Source organism: Mesoplodon bidens (genome assembly GCF_964165515.1).
Source record: "Mesoplodon bidens genome assembly, chromosome: 5".
In the NCBI taxonomy this organism is placed as follows: Eukaryota; Metazoa; Chordata; class Mammalia; order Artiodactyla; family Ziphiidae; genus Mesoplodon; species Mesoplodon bidens.
In genome coordinates this window covers 22,316,746-22,330,046 of record NC_138161.1, presented here as the reverse complement: position 1 = coordinate 22,330,046, position 13,301 = coordinate 22,316,746, and positions in this window count along the sequence as shown.

Sequence of the window (13,301 nt, the reverse complement as noted above, 5' to 3'; positions counted from 1 at the left end):
AAATATTTTTCACAGATCAAATGAAATAATCTGTAATTGTACATATTTAAAGCATGTGATAGCATACACATGTTTTATAAGCTATACTGTTTTCATGGTATATAAATTTTAAATATATTTTCATTTTCTAAAAATAGAAATATATTGTGTTAAGCAGTATTTCTCTAAGTGAAAGTGTAATATAACTATTTCTATTATTTCTTCTAAACTACATGTTTTTCACAGTTTCTGCATCACTAAAATTAAGTTTTTTTCATTAACTGAAAATTAGGAAAAATAATTTATTTTAATTCACAATTTTGCTTTATTAGTATTACAAGCAATAATGGATGATGTCTTATTTGGGATGTCTTTGAAACTATATAATACATGAACATGTCACTTGAAATATTTTGGTAAAAATAATTTTTCTTATGCTTCCAGAAACTCATGAAATGAAGACTCTAAAGACTAAGAAATTCTTTTTATAGTAAGATTTATATTATTTATTTATTTATTTATTTATTTATTTATTTTTCTTTTGCTGAATGGCTATATAATCTTATACTAATCTGCAAGTCATTTTTGAGGAAGGACTGTCCTGTGAATTTCAGTATACGACTTCATAGGAATCATAGAACTGAATGACCTCCAAAGTAAATGCCATTTTTGCTACTTTTTTATGTTAATATAGTTTCAGAAATTATATATGTGAAAAAGAAAACTGATGATGTAAAATTAGAAAAATGAAAAGATACTGAGTCTTACTGATTATTTATCACTGCAGCAATACATATTGCTCCTCTATGGATATCAACTAAATGAAGATAGCAGATTCATCACCCTTTCAAAAGATGTAATTCCAACATATTTTTATTATTTAGATTTAATATCTATCAAAAATGTTCATTATATTTATACCACTTCAACCAATTACATGTAAATTATGTTAATGATAAATCAACTCTGCACCCAAAATATTCTTAGATTTTTATCATCATTGATATATATAAACTAGTATATGTTACAGTGAGGGAAAAAATAATTTCAAGCATTAACTGACATTATAATAGAATAAATATCTGTATGAAAAAATGGAAAAGAATATAAGTTCAAGAAGAAAACTTAAAATTGCTAGAAGTATTATAACTTCTACAAAAAGTCTATTTCTTGGTCAGAAGACCTAAATAGACATTTCTCCAAAGAAGATATACAGATTGCCAACAAACACATGAAAGAATGCTCAATATCATTAATCATTAGAAAAATGCAAATCAAAACTACAATGAGATATCATCTCACACTGGTCAGAATGGCCATCATCAAAAAATCTAGAAACAATAAATGCTGGAGATGGTGTGGAGAAAAGGGAACACTCTTGCACTGTTGGTGGAATGTAAATTGATACAGACACTATGGAGAACAGTATGGAGGTTCCTTAAAAAACTACAAATAGAACTACAATATGACCCAGCTATCCCAATACTGGGCATATACCATGAGAAAACCATAATTCAAAAAGAGGCATGTACCAAAATGTTCATTGCAGCTCTATTTACAATAGACAAGACATGCAAGCAACCTAAATGTCCATCATTGGATGAATGGATAAAGAAGATGTGGCACATATATATAATGAAATATTACTCAGCCATAAAATGAAACAAAATTGAGTTATTTGTAATGAGATGGATGGACCTAGAGTCTGTCATACAGAGTGAAGTAAGTCAGAAAGAGAAAAACAAGTACCATATGCTAACACATATATATGGAGTCTAAGAAAAAAAAAAATGGTCATGAAGAACCTAGAGGTAAGATGGGAGTAAAGACACAGACCTACTAAAGAATGAACTTGAGGATATGGGGAGGGGGAAGCATAAGCTGTAACAATGTAACAGAGTGGCATGGACATATATACACTACCAAACATAAAATAAATAGCTAGTGGGAAGCAGCTGCATAGCACAGGGAGATCAGCTCGGTGCTTTGTGACCACCTAGAGGGGTAGGATAAGGAGGGTGGGAGGGAGGGAGATGCAAGAGGGGAGATGGGAACATAAGTATGTGTATAACTGATTCACTTTGTTATAAAACAGAAACTAACACACCACTGTAAGGCAATTATACTCCAATAAAGATGTAAAAAGGTAAAAAAAAAAAAAGAAATAATAAGAATCCTCCTGCCAATGCAGGGGACATGGGTTCGAACCCTGGTCCAGGAAGATCCTACATGCTATGGAGCAGTGAAACCTATGCGCCACAACTACTGAGCCTGTGCTCTAGCGCCCATGAGCCACGACTACTGAGCCCACGTGCCACAACTACTGAAGCCCGCACGCCTAGAGCCCATGCTCTGCAACAGGAGAAGCCACCACAGTGAGAAGCCCATGGTCCACAACCAAGAGTAGCCCCTGCACACTGCAACCAGAGAAAAGCCCACACAGCAGCAAAGACTCAATGCAGCCAAAAATAAATAAATTAAATTAAATTAAATAAATTAAAAAGAATCTTAATCTTAAAACAAAACAAAACATGAGATATCATGTTATACCCACAGAATACCTATAACCAAAATGTGTTGGCAAAAATGTGGAGAAATTGGAAGTTTCATACATGAAATGTGAAACATACAATTATCCTATGACCTGGTAATCCCACTATTAGTTATATATTGCAAAGTAATAAAACCATATGTCCACACAAAAACTTGTACTTTAATGTTAATAAAATTATTCATATTAGCCAAACAGTGAAAATCATCCAAACTATCCATCAAATGATTAATGGACAGACAAAATGTGGTATAGGTATACAATGGAATATTATTCAACAACAAAAAGAAGTACTGATAAAATGCTACCACATGAATGAATGGTGAAAATGTTATGTTGAGTGAAATAAGCCAGTCACAAAAGACCATTTATTGAATCTCTACATTTTAGGAAATGCCCAGAATAGACAAATGTATAGAGACAGAAAGGAGATTTGTAGTTGCCTAGGGACGGAGCAATGCAGGGTAGAAAGTAACTGCTAATGAGTACAGGCTCTCATATTTAGGTGATGAGAATATTTTTAAATTGATTATGGTAACGGTTGCACAAGTCTGTTAATATACTAAAACTCATTAGAGAATTTAAAACTGTGACTAATACTGTATATTAATTATACCTCAATAAATCTGCTAAAGATAATTAAATGAATGGATAAATGGGTCTAAGATCATGAAAACAGACTATACAAAGTAGCTATTTTTAAGTTTGATCTTATTTTTGCCATCAATATTATGAAGGACCTGACATTAAGTATAATTTGGGGCATCTCTACTAATTGATTTGCATTTTTGAACGTGATTTAACTCTTGATACTTTTTGGTGACTTAAGTAGTTTTTGATTCAAATATAAATTCTAGGGACTTTCCTGGGGGTCCAGTGGTAAAGAATCCACCTTCCAATGCAGCAGACGCAGGTTCAATCACTGGTTGGGGATCTAGGATCCCACATGCTGTGGGGCAACTAAGCTCACGTGCCACAACTACTGTGCCTCAATGAGAGAGCCTGCATGCCACAAACTGTAGAGCCCACGTGCCCTGGAGCCCATGCACTACAACTAGAGAGAGAAAATCCACACGCCACAACTAGAGAGAAGCCCGCATGTTACAATGAAAGATCTCGCATGCCTCAATGCAGAATCTGCATGCCACAACTAAGACCTGATGCAGCCGAATAAATAAATAAATTCTAATATATCAAAACAGTTTATACAGTGTTCATTTTCTTGTTTTCTTCCTAGCATAATATGACATTATTCTCATCTCATAGCACTTTATTTGAAAATCAATATTCCATTAGATATATTGAAACGTGACTACTGATGAACACAATCAGTAGTCAAAGAATACAAACTCTCTTTTTTCCTAAAAAAAAAAAAAATTATAAGGACATTGAACAGTGAGCTTATAATGAAACATCATTATTATCTTTTTACATAAAGAAAAGTGAGATGTTCACAAGGTAATCAAATGGAGTTAGCACTCTCTTCAATACAAGATGCAATATTTTCTTCAATGTTTCACCATACTTCATTTTCAATTATTTATTTATTTATTTATTTATTTATTTATTTATTTATTTGTGGTACGTGGGCCTCTCACCTTTGTGGCCCTCCCACTGTTGTGGCCTCTCCCTTTGTGGAGCACAGGCTCCAGACACGCAGGCCCAGCGGCCATGGCTCATGGGCCCAGCTGCTCCAGATCATGTGAGATCCTCATGGACCGGGGCATGAACCCATGTCCCCTGTATCGGCAGGCAGACTCTCAACCACTGTGCCACCAGGGAAGCTCCAATTATTGTTTTGATTTATTTTTCTAGCAGTGGACTTTTTGCCCTGAGTCAATGTAACTAATACTGGAGAGTAAAATGCATTTTTCTCAAGTCTTATCTTAGTTTTCTTTAACTAGCTTTCAGAGACTCACTCTGAAATGGACATAAAAAGATGCACAGATGTTATGACTAAACATATTAGGATTAAATTCTAGTTTTGTCATGAATAAAGAAAAATAGGTATGATATTTTAAGCAACCTCTCTGATCATCAGCATCTACATCTATAAAATATCTGCAATAACCCTTCCTTTCAGAGCAGTTGAAAATAATAAACACAATGAAAGATAAAATAGCTAGCATAGTATCTGACAACAAGAATGTGACAAAATATTATGATGATTATTGTAATATATGTAGTATGTAGTAACATTGCTAGCTGTTGAAGGGTGTATGAGCTAGCCCATGGTGGAAAAATTATAATAGTGAAAAATCTTGTCAAATAGATTATGTACCAATGAAAGCTTGAGTCTTAATTAGTTTTAGATTTAGATAGATTCTAAAGTCTTATGGAAGATTTCAATCTCAATATTATTGTCTTGTCCTTATTGTCCAATTGTCCAATGATACGATACCAGGTTGAGATTGCTCTCTTTCTAAAAATTCACTTAGAGTTATTTTTGATCTCTGTAGTTTATGTGTTCATATTAGCCTGGTGGGTTTTTGTCAATTTCCTCAGTTAATCTTCATGTATATTTAAATAACTGTAAACAGCTTCTTACACTGAACGTTGCTTTTCCTGAGATCTATACAGTACATAGTAGTTTTCAAATGGATGTACTAAAAACTAAATGAGATAAACTACATCAAAATGCCTGCAACATGATGGACATTCAATCTTTGTTATATTCTCCAATGTAACCTCCAGAATCACCCTAGATCCTCTTCAGCTTCTACATTTCGATTTCTGCTTTACTTCCCAAATAGCTGTACACACTCCGGGTCAGAGATCAAAAGGATTCTTTATATAACTGCCTTAATACTGAGTGCATTGACAGAAAAAAAAAATAATAATAATAATAATAATACTTCAATAAAGAATTAGGGATAATGAATTTATATTTTGGGCTTGATAAATATTCAAGTAGTTGGTACATTCAAAAGCAAAATTTTAATGGTCTGACAATTTTCTAGAAATATAAAAAAAGTTGTGATTTAGACCTAATAGTTGTGTTTGATTCCTAGAATTTTTATGTCACCATTTTTAAACAATAGTCTTAATTTTATGCTACATATTATACTTACATATCTGTCAGTCATATTATGATTTTATGTCATTTATATAATGGTAACCTGAGCTTCTGATAAACTGGCATCAATATAATACAGTTGGTAGGTGTTAATCATGTTTTCAAATATTTATAAGAAAATACAATGCTATAATGCAGGAATAACACATAGAACAACCAAAGAAAATCATCCTCCCTTTAAATATACAATATCAAGAGCTTTGAATTCAAAAATGAAACATGCATTATTTAAATGGTATTAAATAAGACAATACATAACATAACTTAAAATAAATTACTAATTAATATTATTGCATTTAGTAAATAAAAATTGCTTGTAAATAAAAGACAAAATATTTGAGTGCATTGATATCCTGTAAATTTATTGTTGTTTTTATATCTGAAAGTCATGACCATTTTACTAGCAGTGTTTACCATGTCCTAATACATTCTTGTCTTTTTCCTCCCAAATGCAACATAAACAGATGAGCCAAAGGTTACATGATGTACAAAACAGAAATATAGAAACATTTTAAATTCAGAATTCCTATTAACTTTCCAATTTCATTTTTCAAAATTGCTGCCTCTTTCATTTTACCTGATCACTGCAGAATTAGGTCTGAACTTACACTCCCATTAAATGCCAGAATTTTTATTTTTTATCATGTACAATGTGGAAAATGAAAGTATTGTTGCCTGAGAGGCCTAGAATAAGAGATAGTCTATTAAGGAAAAGAGACGTGAATTAGATGAGCAAAATAGGACCACCACTTGACACAATATGAAACACTGCTTAGATGTGTCAACATTTTGAAATATTACAGATGGTATTTTAAAAAGGAGAAAGCTATTTGTACCTTTTAAAGTGAAATTATATTATTGTTAAAAGGTAAGCATTTGTGTAGAAAAAAATACCTAATTGTTTTTCTCCAGCTGGAGCTAAGGAAATTTTAATTTGATGGATGATTTTAATAATAGGTTATCTTTGCTTTTTTACATAAAGTTCTATGTATATTTACACATGTGCATTAAATTTATGTAATATTTTGTTTCTGTCATTATTATAATTGTTAATATACAAGGGGATAAATCCAATCAGTAACATAATTATAATATTTGTTTTGTGCACCATGTATCCATCAGTGCTTTGTGCAAAGAAATGGGAACTCAGCTAAATACCTGCATAATTTCTTGGCAAAAATTCATTTAGAAGCCAGATGGATAACCAGCGTATTTATATAAAAGATAACAATTCTCTAGAATCAATGATATAATGATACTGCTCCTTTTGATTTGTAAACTTAGGATCTAAGAGTATGAAGTAAATGATGTTATCAACAATATGGAAAGAATTTTTTCCCCAATCCTTGTTCACATATAACCTGGCTGATTCTTATTAAAATTATATCAGTCTAAATGCTTTCAAATTCATTCAAAGCACATATTTATGTCCTTTATATATTTTTCATTGGCACAAGTGAAAAGAAAAAATTCCCTCCATATTTCACACTAATAAATCTTCATGATCTGCATACATACAGAAGAATGTCCTACAAGAGCTACATTGTTTAACAGTGTTTTTTAATGTTTGTCATTGTCATAGACTCAGAATGAAGATTCTGGATTCTATTTCTGTATAAGGAAAATACACATAAATATGTTTTACATTTTGATATGTTTTTCAAAATCCCTCAAATTATTATTAGGTTGTCTGCTATAAAAATATTCTTACATGATTCATTTTTTTAAAATTTATTCCACTCAACAAATACTTGCTTTGTGACATAAACTCAACCAAATTAGACTGTTGGAAATTCTAAAAACAAAAAAATACTGAATCTTAAAAATAATTCATTTAATCAAGAAGCTACAGAAAATTTTGTGAATGAGTATTACATGCAACCAACTCTAATTCAATTTGACTGTTTCTGTAAACAAACACACATACATAAATTGACATACAGAAAGGCAATTTTGTTGGAGTATACAAATGGGAATAAAAACCAAATGAACTCTTGTTTTAAACTGGTTGTTAAAAAGTACCATTATATGATGTGTAAAAGCCCATCATCAAACTCTTCTTTGGGCTTTCAGTGATAACTTAGACTTGGCAAAAAGATGGCATTGAATATTTTGTCCTATAATGCACTCGCTCTATCTATCTATCTATCTACGCACATATGTAATAGAGAGGGAGGGAAACATATTGAATAAACTATAATTCACAGAACATAATTACAATAATTACAATTCAGAACCCACCAGTATACTAGACCAGGTCTCTCTCCTGTGTGACATTTTGGTTTCAATTTGAATTTCTAATCCAGTGCAGTTTGTTTTGGCACTGCTTCCATTTCTAGCATGGACCACAGCAGAGAGTATTAATATGTAATTTGTCAAATAAAACTTTAATGATCATTCACAAGATTTTAAATATATTCTCATTGTAAATCAATTTTATATGTCTAATAAAGCATTAAATGCAGTCTCACTCTGCTCTACCATGTCCAAAGATAATAATGAATTCTGCATTTGTTATTTTCCTCCTGAATACCTGTGGATAAATTTTATTCAAAGCCCAGTTGCTTGTTGTTTTCAGCTATCATGTTGTCTAAGAATATCCAGAATTTCTTCACTTCTGAAATTAAGAAAAAAAAAAATCCTGAAGCATTTCACAGCTGCAAAAGGTTTAGGTTCATCTTGTGCTGAATTCACTCAATTTGGGGATTTCCTTTGGAAGACAGTACAAAGGAGTGTACTATCCTTTCATTAAGATAGTACATAATGAAACGTATGTTTTATATGGTATAGCAGTATTCCTTTGAATACTTTGAATGAAATGCATGTTTAATATTGTACAGCAGTATTCCTTTAACTTCCTCAGGGAACTAAGAAACAGAGCAACCTATAGAGACTGAGCATTTTTGTTGTTGTTGTTTTTTGGTTTTATTTATTTTTATTTTTTGGCTGCACCACAAGGCATGTAGGATCTTAGTTCCCTGATAACCAGGGATTGAACTGGTGCCCACTGCAGTGGAAGCTTGAAGTCCTAACCACTGGACCGCCAGGGAATTCCCCCAAGAGGCTGAGAATTTTTTAAAAGCTTTGTAGAATATTTTGTTCTAGAGGACACACACACACACACACACACACACACACATACACCAGTCAGTGTCATTTAACTGATTTAACTCTAAAAAGGTCAGGTTACTCTATATTTTTTGGACATATCCAACCCCTTGTAATTTTGGAGGAATTATCATTTAAGCTTTTGCAAAGAGTTATATACCTCTATGAAGCTTTTCTATTAATAGAGAGAGAATTTTTTTCTTCTGGAAAATATTAGTACATTTACTTGTGCAAATATTAAGTATAGCATGTAGTGTATACCAAGTTTTGGTAAATTTATAAGATTGTAAACTTCTGGAAGATAGCACTTTTTCTTATTTACCACTGTATCCTTCCTTTCAGCACACTGTCTAGAACAAATTTGATACATATTCATAATATCTTTGTTGAAACGACAGGTTTATAAGTTCCAGTCCTTTAGCTATTTGAACTGGTCTACTACATATTTACCAGGCAATGCACAAAATAATAAATGCATATAATAGCATCAAAGCATATTGTGCACCTAAGATGTAATCAATGAGCTATCCATCGAGGTGCAGAAATGTTACTTGTTGCTCCCTGTTCACACAAGAAACACACACACACATTGATATTGAAATAATTACATTGCTTTCACCAAAAATGTAAACTTAAGCAAGTCATAACAGAACAACTACATTATTGAAAACCTGTAATTAATAAATAACGTATTCATTCACTAAAGATGGACAATACTATTTTGAATTACTTTAATTCATTTATGTAAAAAGTATCATCTCAATAACACTGAGATTCCATATTTACCTATAATTTCAAATGTGAATGTGTAAATATAATTTTAAAATATTACTTAATCTTACCCAGTTACATCATTATAAATTATCTATTTAATGGGAAAAATTTTAGGGCCAGTGGCTTTGGGGAACGAAGTTGAGCTCAAAAATATTCACTGCAAGAAAAAGGAAGTTACCCTGAATGTCCAGACATGCTTTACACTTCAATACTATGACACTAAAAATGATGGCTAGAAGATTATATCATCTAAAGGGAACTGTGATTATGAACTTTATGTGTCAACTTGTCTGAGCCATAGTGTTCCAGGGCCGGGTCAAACATTATTTTGGCTGTTTCTGTGAAGGTATTTTTTGGATGAGATGAACATTCCAGTCAATGCACTTTGCATAAAGCAAATTGTCCTCCATAATATGGGTGGGCCTTATCCAATCCGTTTAAAGATTTACCTTCCCAGACCAAGAAAGAATTCTGCCAGCAGACTGCCTTCAGAATGTAGCTCTTCCCTGGATCTCTAGACTTCTGGTCTTCTCTGCAGATTTTGGACTTACCAAAGCCCACAATCATGAACCAATTAGTTAAAATAAATCTACAATCTATGTACAAATTATTTTGGTTTTATTTCTCTGGAGAACACTGACTAATACAGGGACTTAAGATTAACCTGATTACATGTGTAGACTCAGCTGCTAGAAGATTACAGCAAAACTGTGTTCCCAAAAATAGACATTTGATATTACCTTAAAGCTTGCTAACTTCTTAACTGGTATCATTGCCAATTTGTCATTATTTCATTAGGTTTTGGTGAAATTTGACTAAATACACTTTAAAATATATTGGATATATGTAAAAAGATTTGGGCAAATGTATAGAAGCATTTTAAACTCAAGCACACATAAAATGATACACAGAATCAAACCAATACAGATTACTAATCATTAAATTTATAGTCTTATTCCACATATGAGATTATGCCTCATATACTGCTTAATAACTTATAATTAATAAGCAAGAAAATGTCTAGCATTTACCGAGTGCTAATTGTGTACCAGCTCTTAAGCTATGCATTTTACATTCACTTTTTTAGTAATGAAAACCTATGAGGTAAAGACTATTGGTAATTACATGTGATGAAACAGGCTGAGACATGGAAAATAAATTCTTTAGACTTACAATAAGTGACTGTACTGGGAAGCAAACCGAAGTCTGTTTTACTCCAGAGCCAGAGATCTCAACCTGTTGGATAACAGCCTATGCTAAACTGTTCACAGTAAATGGCTCTTTAATAATCAGTAGTTCTTGTAAATCCTCACCTCACTTGCAGTCATTTGGAAATATTTAACTACCATTTTTATTTCAATTGTGCTAGAATATTCATTTGCCAAATTTACTACTACATATGTTCCTCAAACTTGGCCGTGTTATAACATATGATACCAGCAACTTGGATTTTCAAGGATTTAAAATTTTAGCTCATTCTTATGAAAAGCATGGACACAATATCCTGTTTGATGCTTTATGTTGGATAAAACCTAATCTGTGTGTTTTACCAAACACATTTTACTAATGATTGATTTGAAAGATTGTAGTGTGACAGGGTTAAGGGCATGGTCTTTGGAACCAGAATGTCTGGGAACAAATCTTAGTCCCTCCACTGTCTAGCTGGGTGAACTAAGTCAAATCACTCAAATTGCTGGGTCTCAGTTCCTCCAAGTGGAAAAACAGGATAGTAAAAGTCACCGCCTCAACGGGTTTTGTGGGATTTATATTAGTTCATAATTGTAAAGCTCTTAGAATAGTCCTAAGCACGGTACAGGTTTTGGTAGTATTTTAAATAAATACCATAGTATTTCAAATAATAGTTTAACACATATATAAAATAACCAGATATTCTGAGGTAAAAATACAAATTGTTTGTAATTTTAAAGTACTATTTCACCCTTTACTGTTTTGCCTATTTTGTCTATATTATAAAACTTTATCTTGTTCTTGGTTCCATTCAGTTTACAATGCCTGGTTAGTCAGCCTTATAAGCCAACCCTAATTCCAGCCAGAGATTCAGCCATCCATTATGTTAGCTCTGTTATTGGGGATCAGTGGTTAATTGATTTCTGACGTAGAGGGAAGTTTTTGTGTAACTGAGATATTTTGACAGATGAGGTTGCAATAGGTTTAACTGATGTTCTTTCAAGCCTGAGGAGTGCTTGCTTAAGTATGTTCAGCTGAAGCATTTCAGAAGCAATGCATGGTACCTACCAGTCTAGATTATTCTATACAGATACATATCTTTTATTGTTTAAATTTTGTTTCAAAGTTTTTTAAAAGCTTTAAAAATGGATAAAAAACAAAAGACTTGTTAATTAAACAATCTTTTTAATGGATAGTTTGAAAGGACTAAACATCCGCAGTAGAATGAAATGCTGTCTTTGATGCAATTTTCATTAATTTGAATTCAAAGTTATTAAATTCAGTGTCTTGTTTTAAAACAAACCCCTGCTATTTCATTTATAGTATCATATGTTCTGAATAAAATGTGCTAAACAAGAACAACTGAAAAATAGAATTTTATTTGAAATCTTAGTTTTTCCTTTCTATTAAACCATCACTATTATCACAGTAATATTAAGGTATAATGTAATAATGATGTTCAGGAAACCAAGGTATTATAGTTTTTAGATCCTGTTCTTTATTAATAAAAAAGCAAACAAAATTGGAAAATTACTTAAAAATTTTTATGCTACCATGAGTAGTCAAAATATCAACTTATAGTTCAAATGAGCTCAATTTAACATTTTTGTTGTACACTAAAAAGAAGCAGTATGTGTGTTGACAATTCAAATAGCACATTTTCAGACAAGTGAATCAAAATAAAAAATACAATGTATAAAAAGCAAATAAAGTTAAAAATGTAATATTCTCAGTAGAGTTCATACTTATAAGTTCAAACACTTATAAATGAAGTAGAATATTGTGTGCATTTTGTATTTAAATGAATATATTTCACTCTGTCAATAGCAGGAAATAAAATAATCCAGTTTTTTTTTTTTTCTGTTGTTTTGTTTTTAGAGAAGGGGAAATTGATGATTCTGGAAAGAGAGGGTCAAGTGGCAATACTGGCCTTACTCAGGAGCATGGACAATTCAAATGTTGTAAGAGGAAGAAAGTTAAAGAATATATGGGTAAGAACAAAGGAGGTCACAAAATTTTTAATTGCTTCCATTTTTCAGTGAAATAAAAAAGTAGGTTTATTAGCTAAGAATAAAAAAAAATGAAGAACCAGTACTGGGAAACTAAGAGAAAGTATAAAACAGTAATTAGAAGAGAATATGAATTGACTGGTGTGCAGAATAATAATAATCCAGTGCTTCCTAACCTTTCTCTTCCTCAAATTCACCTGAAGTATTTGTCAGAAACAGAGATTCTCATGAAGACTTTGATTCCATGTGCAAGTTCGCCCAATAATCTCTTTTTAAGGGACCACAGTCAATGGTAAGATTATTCAAAATTAGGAAACCACAGTTAAATAATCATTAAGAGTGTTTTATACAAGTAGTGCATTAGATAATACCAAAGTTTAAAAAAATGAAAAATAGTTTTTTATCCTAAATATGGGAAATATGACATATATATACACACATATTAACAAATGTAATTTCAAATAAAATCTAACTGCAATCTGAAGACTTCAACTGTAACTGATGAATATAATACTATGTAAAGAATTCAGAGGAGGAAACATGGCACTCTAGATAGATGAGTAAATGATCATGGAAGGAAGGAAAAAAGCCTCAATGCAGGCTTGAAGTTTTTTTT